The following is an 11,820-nucleotide window of genomic DNA, read 5'->3' as shown; positions in this document are numbered from 1 at the left end:
TTCCCACAACAACTAGCAAGGGAGAGGGGTTTGCTTTCTGGAGTAAAGCTTTCCATCAAGACAGCGGGTTTTGTGTTTGTGCTATTGGTCAGATTCATATTTAAGGTATTATCAAAAGATGAAGGTCATTTTAATGAAGAACCTTTGCTTCTGTAATGGTTTTATGCCTTTCTCAGTTCTCCATATGCCCTGTGGGAAATAGCTCCCACATCTACCCTTTTCTGGATACTTGCCTAAAGCTGGTCAAGGCCGAGAAGGGAACCACAGTTCCCAATTTCTCATGGAGTCTGTCCTTCCCTACACACAGCTCCAACCCAACAGAAAACACTCCAGGAACATGTGTGGTAGATGTCACTGAGCTGACTCGCTTGTTTGCCGGGAACTAACTGTGTTTTCATAGAGTCCCTCTCTGTGCATATCTGAAGATGCAGTCTGGCCCTGAATCTCTAACTAGTCAGAATACAATTCTTCAAATTAATTGATCTCATTTCCTGATAGGCTTCTGTACTTATTAGCCAATGTGATGCCAGCTGTAGTTCCTTAAGTATATCAGAAACAAAGGGCTATTATTTCTGGCTAAATTCCAGTAGGCTCATTACCTTTTGCCTCTTTTAAAATTCCTTCTGCAATTATATTGGATAAGATTATTTGTCTTTTCTTTTATCCTCCTTGTACTGTGCTGCATGTGTCACCTTCCACACCAGAAGTGGCTGCATTTCAGCAACAGTCAGTCAGTTTTCTGTATTCTGTGGGGACCTTTAGCATTTTTGAAATAATTTTGAGTTTTGCCATTGATGTTAGTAGACCTAGGCTTTTATCATCTATGTATAATCAGTCTATAAGATCTGCCCCACATTTTGGGCTGATTAGATGAAAGGTCTTTTCTAAACATCATTAGATAAAAAGATGCTTCTGGAGGTGGATGTGTGAAATATCTAGAAGAATGAGCCTTTTAAATGAATCTTTTGACAAATTAGCTTCTCTGACAAGATCTGGTGGTCAGTACAGTATGTCCCAAGAGAAGATATACCTCCCTTGCAATAGATGGATTCATTTCCCTCTATTGAAAGATATTTTAAAGTAAAATATGATATAGTGCCTGAATTAGATTTCACAAGAGTGAGGCACACCATGAGTAATCGTATTGCTTCAGACATAATGGATACTGCTTCATTCAACATTATTTTCTTCAGCTTCACATACTGTGAACAAGCACACAATGTAATCTGTAATTGGACTAAACCATGTGAAAGTTTTGTTACAAGGCTAATATGGTAATGAGTATAATCTAGGAGTTTGTTGGAAAAACAGTATAGGAATATTTCTTGCATTTTTGGTGGCTGGAGGATAAAAAAAGGAGGGGGGAAAAGTACTCCTTAAGTATGGTTTTAAGGTAGATAATGTTCTCTCACCCCTTCTTTCAGACAATTTCTGTGCAGCCAGATTATAGTTTGCAGTTGTGGTGCTTAAAGTTGAAATGGACAGAGTGACGGTTCAGGAGACAGCAGAGAGCAGTACAGAGCTAAGGCTGACTGTAGCCTAAGTGATGGCAGTAAATTTTGCTTTTTATTAAAAAAAATAATTGGCTTAATTTACCTCAGAGGAATTAAACTGCTAATTACATGTATATAAACCTCCCAAAATGGGCCCAGATATTTGCAACAACAAAAAAAAACAACCCACAATCAAAATTGCCCAACTTTATTTTTTTTATTTAAAATATGTAGTTATAGTAACGGGCAGGACTTAGAGATTTTGTAGGGGGTTTATGCATGTATGTGCCTCTGTGTGTGTATGTATATAAGGTTGTGTGTTGGTATGAGAGTAATCTAACCATTTCCACAGACCATCTCCTGCTCAGTAAAAAATAGTGCTTTTTTTCTCTTTCATTTATCCAAGCCAATGTCTTTATAAATGCTGGATAATATGCCCATGGGTAACATAAGGGCAAAGCTCTAATTGAATCAGGTCAAGACTGCACACGTTACCTCTGACAGCACTTTTAAAAATGTAGCTTCCTCCATCAAATCATCTGCCTCTGAATCACTGTATTTGACGTAGTTCTGAGGTTAAGAAATTAGCATCAGGGATCTTATAAATATACAGTTTGAAGAATTATTGGTTAATGATGTCATACTTGTGCTGATCTGTTAATAATCCTGATAGTTGTTAAAAACTATCTCAATGAGATCAATTGGGTGTCTCATGACTTATAAACGTGTCTAAGCCATAAAGAATAAACATCTACTGGTTTAGATCAATAGAATGATCTAAAAGTACTTAATACCATTAAATTACTCTTTCATATGTCTGTTTCTTTAAGATAATTGAAAACTGAGCCCAAACCACCACCCAAAGGACCAAAACAGATAATGTTGTTATTGTGGCCCACAGATTTAGCAGCCTGCATGGCTAAAAGGTTAGGCATTAAAACACAAGTGGGCACTCACCCTCACATCAGCATAGCAAAACTGAGGATCTGTTTGGAATCACCTGCTTCCAAACAAAATGATTGAGGGCATCCTTCTGTCTTTACAGCAGCAGAGGGTTTATGGCACTGATGTTCTTGTTTTCCTATATGTTGCCAATAATGCCTCTAACAGTTTCATGCCTGGAAATATCTACAGTTTGTATCTACAAGCAGAACTGGAGAGTCACACTAAAAATGTTTAAATGTATGGAAATACAGCATGTTTTGGTAATATTGAGAACAGATAAATCAGTATCATGACCAGCAACTGTTAACAGATATAATAATTATAAATTCCTTCTGATATGCTCTGGCTAATCTGTTATTATCTCAAACCCTTTGAGCCCCACGTTGGGCGCCAAAAAGGACTGTTGTGGTTTAACCCCAGCCGGCAACTAAGCACCACACAGCCACTCACTCCCCTCCCCCACACGGTGGGATGTGGGAGAGAATTGGAAGGGTAAACGTGAGAAAGAAACTCATGGATTGACATAAAAACAGTTTAATAATTAAAAAGATTTAAAAAAAAAAATTGTAAAGAAAAAAAACCAACAGAGAAGAAAATAAAACCCAAGAAAGACAAGTGATCCAAATGAAAACAATTGCTCACCACCAACCGACTGGTGCCCAGCCAGTCCCCGAGCAGCAGCCCCCACCCGCCAACCTACACCCCCCAGTTTTATTGCTAAGCACGATGTCATATGTTATGGAATATCCCTTTGGCCAGTTGGGGTCAGCTGTCCCAGCTGTGTCCCCTCCCAACTTCTTGTGTACCTCCAACCTACTTGCTGGCAGTGCAGTGTGAGGAGCAGAAAAGACCTTGATGCTGTGTAAGCACTGCTCATCAATAACTAAAACATCAGTGTGTTATCAACACTGTTTTCAGCACAAATCCAAACACATAGCACCATACTAGCTACTATGAAGAAATTTAACTCTATCCCAGCCAAAACCAGTACAAGAAGAAATGCAAGGAGTACAAGGAGATTCTCATAAACTCATGATTCCAGACACTTGAACTCTTAAGAAAATCACCAAATATTACAACTCTGAAATTAAACCTACAGAAATAGAAAACATCATGGAAACATAAAATGAGTGAGTTTTCCGTGGTCTTTCATAATTTCTGTATTCAGTCATTTCTGCACAGCCACCAGTGTCATAGGTGGACGAAATGCTTTTCTCATTCACACAGGTCCACAGCTGGTATAACTCAAAGTCTGAAGAAATGGCAGAGTTTATACCAGCTTTATCATTTATTTGCAAATAAATACTGCTGGCTCTCATTGGTATTTATTTAATTTTCTCTGTTTATAAGAAAACCACTGTAAAAATGTGGTGTTTTATCCAAAACAGAAGTAAAAAAGAAGTTCTACTCTTACCTCTTGCAATATGAATTTGGAGAGTGCTACAAGAGAATAAATCACATCAGAGCAGACTGATTTTTATTTTTTTTTAAATAACCCCAAGGATCATCAAGATGGGCCATAACACTGCTTGTATTCAAATCATTGACATCAGTACAAAAAGGATCTTGTTCAAGAGGTTTTAAATATAACAATCATATCGTCAACCTTTATAATGTACATTTCATGTCAATTTGAGCTTTGCAGCAAATGCTGTCTTGTCAAACCGTTTTTTGAAATATATATTAAGGAAATGTGTTTTTGCATAGAAGGAGTATTCAATGAATTAATTAAACTTTCCTTTCTATGTTTTTTTTTATTTAAGGCACTAGCCTTTGCTGCTGCTGAAATGGTAACTGAAGAGAATATTGCAGGTAATGAGCTAAACAACACAAACTGGTACCATCCAGAAAAAGTTTGAACAGTATGACGTTTACCTCAGGAAGACAAAGCACTGACCTCATGACTTCATCCATCTGCAAAGGACAGGTTCACGAATTCATTTCAGTGAAGTAGCAAACACTACTTTTTGTCTGGGTCTTGAGCCAGCTATCAGTACTGAAATTCATTACATGTCATAGGCTGATAACGTGAACTCCTCACGTTTCATTCACTCACTGCTTTATTTTCTGAGGCTGGAGTTGAACACTGCTTTTTCCTCACTTGTAAACTATTGTCTGCTACTCATGTTCATGAACTGACCTTTCTAGTCTGGCATGCTTCTCTGTCTTTTTTTTTATATTATAATTTTTTACTGCTCTTGGCCCCTCAGCTGCTAAGTCAAAGTTAGTTACATTTGGAGGCATTTCTGTTTTACACATGTGGAGTGGATTTCAGTGGAAAAACTCACCCCAGTTTTATTGCTGAGTATGATGGTATATGGTATGGAATATCTCTGGTCAGTTTGGGTCAGCTGTTCTGGCTGTGTCTCCCCCAATCTCTTGCCCACCCCTAGCCTAATCCCTGAGGGGGCAGAGTGAGAAATAGAGAAGGCCTTGATGCTGTGCATGCACTGTTCAGCAAGAACTGAAACACTGGTGTTATCAACAGTGTTTTAGTCACAAATCTAAAACATAGCACTATACAAGCTGCTTTGAAGAAAATTAACTTCATCCTAGCTAGACCCAGTACAACGGGGAAGTTGTATTTCTTTTCCCGGATACATTTGAAAGGTATATAGCAATCTGCATTTTCCATATGTAGTCAAAGAGACTATATGTCCCTCAGAGCAATGTTAAAAGGATCTAGAGCACAGGTGGTGGTCTCCTCTATCCTCCCAGTCAGAGGAAGGGCTTCAGGAAGGAGGAGACAAATTGAACAGCTGAACGCCTGGCTGTGTGGCTGGTGCCATACTCAAGGTTTTGGCTTCTATGATCATGGATACACCTCTGAGAAGCCAGGCCTGTTGGGAGCTGATAGGATTCACCTGACCAAGTAGGGCAAGAGGGTCTTTGCCAACAAGCTGGCCAGACTTATAAAGGAGAGCTTTAAACTAGACTCAGGGGGAGCGGAGGGGAGGGGAGGGGAGGGGAGGGGAGGGGGAGGGGAGGGGGAGGGGGAGTTTTAAGCAACAGAGAAGAGCCAGGGGCTGCTGATGTATTAGGAACCAACAGGGAAACACCTGTGAAAAGCTTCAAAGGAATTAGGACATGTTACTCTAAAAAGGTGACAAGGTTGATAGCCCAACTGAAGTGTCTCTATACCAATGCACGTAGCATGGGTAAACAAGCAGGAGGAGCTGGAAGCCACTGTGCAGCTGGAAAGCTATGATCTACTTGCTATTGCTGAAACATGGTAGGACAAATCACACAACTGGAGTGCTGCAATCCATGGCTGTAAACTGTTCAAAAGGGACAGGCAAGGAAGGAGGGGCAGGGGGGTTGCCCTCTATGTAAATACATGGATTGACTGCACAGAGCTGTCTTTGAAAAACAGCAATGAACAGGTCGAGAGCTTATGGGTAAAAATTAGGGGCCAAGCCATCAAAGGAAACCTCGCGGTTGGTGTTTACTACAGGTCGCCTGATCAAGGGGAGCCTGTTGATGAAGTGGTCTTACCTCAGCTACAGGAAGCATCAGGCTCGCAGGCCCTGATCCTGCTGGGGGACTTCAATCACCCTGACATCTGCTGGAAAAGCAGCACAGCAAGCTGCAAGCAATCCAGGAGACTCTTGGAGAGTGTTGTCGATAATTTCTTAATCCAGCCTGACCAGAGGAGAAGCATTACTGGACCTGTTGCTCAACAGCACAGATGAAGTAATTGGAGAGGTCAAGATTGGTGGCAGCCTGGGCTGCAGAGATCATGCCCTGGTGGAATTCACAATCTTGAGGGATATGGGCCAGGTGAAGAGTGGAGTTAGGACCCTGAATTTTAGGAAAGCGAACTTTCAGTTGTTTGAGGGACTGGTGGATGGGACCCCCTGGGAAACTGCCCTCAGGGATAAAAGAGCAGAAGAGAGCTGGCAGCTCTTTAAGGTCATTTTTCTTAGAACGCAAGAGCTCTCGATTCCAATGTGTAAGAAATCAGGCAAGGAAGACAGGAGACCAGCATGGTTGAGTAAGGGCTTCCTGGTCAAACTGAAACACAAGAGGGAATGCACAGGCATTGGAAGCAGGGACACCCATCCTGGGAAGAATATAGGGATACTACCTGGGAGTGTAGGGATGGCATCAGGAAAGCTAAGGCACAGCTGGAGCTGAATTTGGCATGAAAGGGTTAAATCCCTGACAATCCCTGACTAAGACCTTACTGTGATACATAGACTTGCTTTTTTTAGTTTCACTTGCATCCTTGTTCTCTTTTGTTTTCTTCCCCTGCAAAGATAGTTTTAGTTACCTGCTGAGCAGAGTTGATGATAGGACATTTCCTGTAACTTCTTACCTGATAGGACTAAACAGGCCTTGAGCAAGCTCGTTAGGCTTCCTAATTAAATCACTGATAACAGGAACTCAGGACGATTGTGCCGAAGATAAGCACCAAAGAACTAGCTTAAATCGACCCCCTTGTGACATTCCAAGGCCAAAGGACTGATGAGCTAACTCAACGACTATATATGGACAAAGGAAGCCCAACTAGCGGACAACGTGAGGAAGACTATGGAAGACCACCGGGAGGATGAAAAGACCCTAACTCTAATTTTACTGCGCATGCTTGGACTATGTAAATGAATTGCGGGAACTCATCACCATAAAACTGCCCTTTTCAGGAAATCTGATGAATATGTATGATTTTTCTGTATATGAACTGATGTGTTGTGCTGACCTGGCGGAGCACTTCTGGTGGAGCGATCCCCAGTGCTGCCCAGCGCTGCAATAAAGAATACCTGCTTAATAGTCATCCCGACTATTGAGTCCTGATTTCGGCTTTTCACGGCAACAGGCAAGGGATACAAAGAATAATAAGGGCTTCTACAGGTATGTTGGTCAGAAAAGGAAGATTAATGAAAAGGGAAAAAGACATATTTCATATTGGAAAGATTTGCATGTGTTCAGCATTAGATAGAGAGCTGCTTATGAGCATTCAGGCTTTCTGGATTCCTCACTGGGGAAATGATACTGCACTTGGTTAATATGTTATAAATACACACTGGCTAACACTTGCTGTATTTACATTGCACATTATAAATTTGAATTTCCATGGGGGATTCAGAATTCCTTCTTTATAGAACTGCTGTACTCTGGGGAGATGTAACAAGCCTTAAAGACCTGTAACGGCCTTTTGGCCATTTCAGCGAAGCCTCCGAGGCAAGGGGCTCTGAGACAGAGGACCGCGTCGGGGGACCGTTGCTGAATCAGCTAAACCGCGCAGGGAAGGGAGAAAAAACGGCACGGAGAGGGTTACCGCAGCCACGCCCCGACCCCTGAGCAAGAAGGGAGCTCCTGACAAGGGCCCGGCTCTGACTCAGCGTGGGCGGGGACAAGAGCGACGGCGGCAATTCCCTTCCCGTACAAGAGCAGCCCCCAGGGAGCGTGAGCGACCAGGACGGGCAAACAGGGCGTGGCATGTCAGTTTGCGCAGGCAGGGCGTGTAGGGAAGGTGAAGTCACCCTACCAGCTCAAGAGGTGAGTTCATTCGGTAGTCTTCATCCTTTCAGAAGAAACTCAGCTATGGTCTTCACTCGTCAGAAAGCGATACCCTCTGTGCTCACCAGAGTGGATGTGGCTACCCAGACAGAGCTCCCATGAAAACATGCAGCCACCCAGGTCTCAGGCTGCAGGGAGTGCCAGGGCCTCTCACTGGTCACAGATGGCAGCTGTGAGGACAGCTGTGTGAGGTGCAACCAGGTGGATGATTTGCTCTGCATGGTGGCAGAGCTACAGGAGGAGGTAGAAAGGTTAAGGAGCATCAGGGAGGCTGAGAAAGAGATAGACTGGTGGTGCTATGCTCTGCCCCCCCCTGAGACAGGAACAGGAGCAGCAGCAGCCACCAGTAAGAACCCATGATCAAGGGGATCCTGTATCCCCCCCCCCCCCACCGGGCTGAAGTCAGCAGCTCAAAGGAAAAGAGTGAATGGAGGCAAGTCCACGCTCGTGGCAGCAGGCAAAGGCCCTCCTTGCCCACCTCGCCTTCCCAGGTGCCTCTGTACAACAGATATGAGGCCCTGGAGGTGGAAGGCCAGGCAATGGAGGATGGGGATGACAGTCCATCTACACCAGAGGTGTCGCCCAGGTCAGAAAAGTATATCTCTCGCATCAACACCACCTCCACAAGGAAGAGAAGATGGGTTATAGTTGTGGGTGACTCCCTTCTAAGGGGAACCGAGGGTCTGATATGCCAGATGGACCCTCCTCTTAGGGAAGTCTGCTGCCTCCCTGGGGCCTGGGTGAAGGATATCACGAGGATACTCCCTAGCCTGGTATGGCCCTTGGACTATTACTCTCTACTGCTCTTCCATGTGGGGGGCGATGAAGCTGCAACACGAAGTCCTAGGGCAATCAAAAGAGACTTCAGGGCCTCGGGACAGCTAGTAAGGGACTCTGGAGCACAGGTTATTTTTCTCCTCTTTCCTTCCAGTTGTGGGCAGTGGATGGAACACTCAGTAGATGGAACAGAGACACCCAATCTATTAACTCATGGCTTCATGGCTGGTGTCATCGCCACGGTTTTGGTTTTTTTGATAACGGGATGGCCTACACAGCACCAGGTTTGCTGGCATCTGATGGGATTCATCTTTCTCAAAAGGGAAAGAGAATCTTTGCTCAGGAGCTTGCAGGGCTCATCGACAGAGCTTTAAACTAGACTTGAAGGGGGAGGGGGATAATATCAGGTTTGCCCAGGAGAAGCTGAGGGACGACATGCCACGGTTAGAGGGAGCAGGTGCCAGCGAGGGCACTCAGCCTGTGTCTCTGAGATGTGGGGGGTATACTGGGGCACAGCTGAAGTCAGAGTTGAGCTAGGGGATACTGAGGCAATAGGAGCCAAGAGGGAAACACCAGTGAAACACCTCAAAGTGCATAAGGGGTGTTCCTCTATGAAGGAGACACGGATGACAGCCCAGCTGAAGTGCCTGTACACCAATGCACGCAGCATGGGCAACAAGCAGGAGGAGCTGGAAGCCATTGTGCAGCAGGAAAACTATGATATGGTTGCCATCACGGAAACATGGTGGGATGACTCGCACAACTGGAGTGCCACGGAAACATGGTGGGATGACTCGCACAACTGGAGTGCAGCGGTGGATGGCTATAAACTCTTCAGGAGGGATAGGCAAGGCAGGAGAGGCGGTGGGGTAGCCCTGTATGTCAGGGAGTGTCTGGATAGTTTAGAGCTCGATGATGGTGACGATAGGGTGGAGTGTCTATGGGTAAGAATCAGGGGGAAGGCCAACAAGGCAGATATTGTGGTGGGAGTCTGTTATAGACCACCCAACCAGGATGAAGAGGCAGACGAACTATTCTATAAGCAGCTGGGAGAAGCCTCACGATCGCTAGCCCTTGTTCTTGTGGGGGACTTCAACCTACTGGATGTCTGCTGGAAATACAATACAGCAGAGAGGAAACAGTCTAGGAGGTTCCTGGAGTGTGTGGCAGATAACTTCCTGACACAGCTGGTGAGCGAGCCAACTAGGGAAGGTGCCCCGCTGGACCTCTTGTTCACGAACAGAGAAGGACTTGTGGGTGATGTGATGGTTGGAGGCAGTCTTGGGCAGAGTGATCATGAAATGATAGAGTTTTTGATACGTGGAGAAGCGGCGAGGGGGGTCAGCAGAACTGCCACCTTAGACTTCCGGAGGGCAGACTTCGGCCTGTTTGGGAGACTGGTCGACAGAGTCCCCTGGGAGGCAGTCCTAATGGGCAAAGGAGTCCAGGAAGGCTGGACATTCTTTAAGGAGGAAGTCCTAAAGGCACAAGAGAAGGCTGTCCCCAGGTGTTGAAAGACGAGCCGGCAAGGAAGAAGACCGGCCTGGCTGAATAGAGAGCTCTGGCTCGAACTCAGGAAAAAGAGGAGAGTCTACAACCTCTGGAAGAAGGGGCAGGCAACTCAGGAGGACTACAAAGGTGTAGCAAGGCTGTGCAGGGAGAAAATTAGAAGGGCCAAAGCTGAGCTAGAGCTCAATCTGGCTGCTGCTGTAAAAGACAACAAAAAATACTTCTTCAAATACATTAGCAGCAAAAGGAGAGCTAAGGAGAATCTCCAGCCCCTAGTAGACGAGGGAGGGAACACAGTGACCAAGGATGAGGAAAAGGCTGAGGTACTTAATGCCTTCTTTGCCTCAGTCTTTAATAGTAGGGCCAATTGTTCTCTGGGTACCCAGCCCCCGGAGTTGGAAGATAGGGACGGGGACCAGAATGGAGCCCCCATAACCCAGGGGGAAATGGTTAGTGACCTGCTGCACCACTTAGACACTCACAAGTCTATGGGGCCTGATGAGATCCACCTGAGAGTACTGAAGGAACTGGCAGATGTGCTCACCAAGCCCCTTTCCATCATTTACCAGCAGTCCTGGCTAACTGGGGAGGTCCCTGCTGACTGGAGATTAGCAAATGTGACACCCATCTTCAAGAAGGGCCGGAAGGAGGACCCGGGGAACTACAGGCCTGTCAGCCTGACCTCGGTACCAGGGAAGCTGATGGAGCAGATCATCTTGAGTGCCATCACACGGCATGTAGAGGATAACCAAGGGATCAAGCCCAGCCAGCATGGGTTCAGGAAAGGCAGGTCCTGCTTGACTAACCTGATCTCCTTCTACAACAAGGTGACCCGCCTAGCGGATGAGGGAAAGGCTGTGGATGTTGTCTATCTAGACTTCAGTAAAGCCTTTGAGACTGTTTCCCACAGCATTCTCCGTTGGAGAAACTGGCTGCTCATGGCTTGGACGTGTGTGTTCTTTGCTGGGTAAAGAACTGGCTGGCTGGACAAGCCCAGAGAGTGGTGGTGAATGGAGTTAAATCCAGTTGGCGGCCGGTCACAAGCGGTGTTCCCCAGGGCTCAGTTTTGGGACCAGTTTTGTTTAATATCTTTATCAGTGATCTGGACGAGGGGGTTGAGTGCACCCTCAGTAAGTTTGCAGACAACACCAATTTGGGCAGGAGTGTTGATCTGCTTGAGGGTAGGAAGGCTCTACAGAGGGACCTGGACAGGCTGGATTGATGGGCTGGGGCCAATTGTATGAGATTCAACAAGGCCAAGTGCAAGGTCCTGCACTTGGGCCACAGCAACCCCATGCAACGCTACAGGCTTGGGGAAGAGTGGCTGGAAAGCTGCCCAGCAGAGAAGGACCTGGGGGTGTTGGCTGACAGCTGCCTGAATATGAGCCAGCAGTGTGCCCAGGTGGCCAAGAAAGCCAATGGCATCCTGGCTTGTATCAGGAATAGTGTGGCCAGCAGGACTAGGGAAGTGATTGTCCATTTGTACTTGGCACTGGTGAGGCCGCACCTCGAATACTGTGTTTAGTTTTGGGCCCCTCACTACAAGAGAGACATTGAGGTGCTGGAGTGTGTCCAG

The 11,820-nt window shown here is 45.6% G+C and overlaps 1 protein-coding gene across 10 annotated transcripts in view; it reads right to left on the bottom strand.

The window, feature by feature from the left end:
* LOC140650666 (transducin-like enhancer protein 4) overlaps window positions 1-11,820 on the bottom strand; it is a 104,567-nt gene that overhangs the window by 24,244 nt on the left and 68,503 nt on the right. The window lies entirely within an intron of this gene.

This window comes from Ciconia boyciana, chromosome 4, assembly GCF_034638445.1.
Source record: "Ciconia boyciana chromosome 4, ASM3463844v1, whole genome shotgun sequence".
NCBI classification, from domain to species: Eukaryota; Metazoa; Chordata; class Aves; order Ciconiiformes; family Ciconiidae; genus Ciconia; species Ciconia boyciana.
The sequence above is the reverse complement of the archived record's forward strand: the minus strand, read 5'-3'. Positions and strand labels throughout refer to the sequence as shown.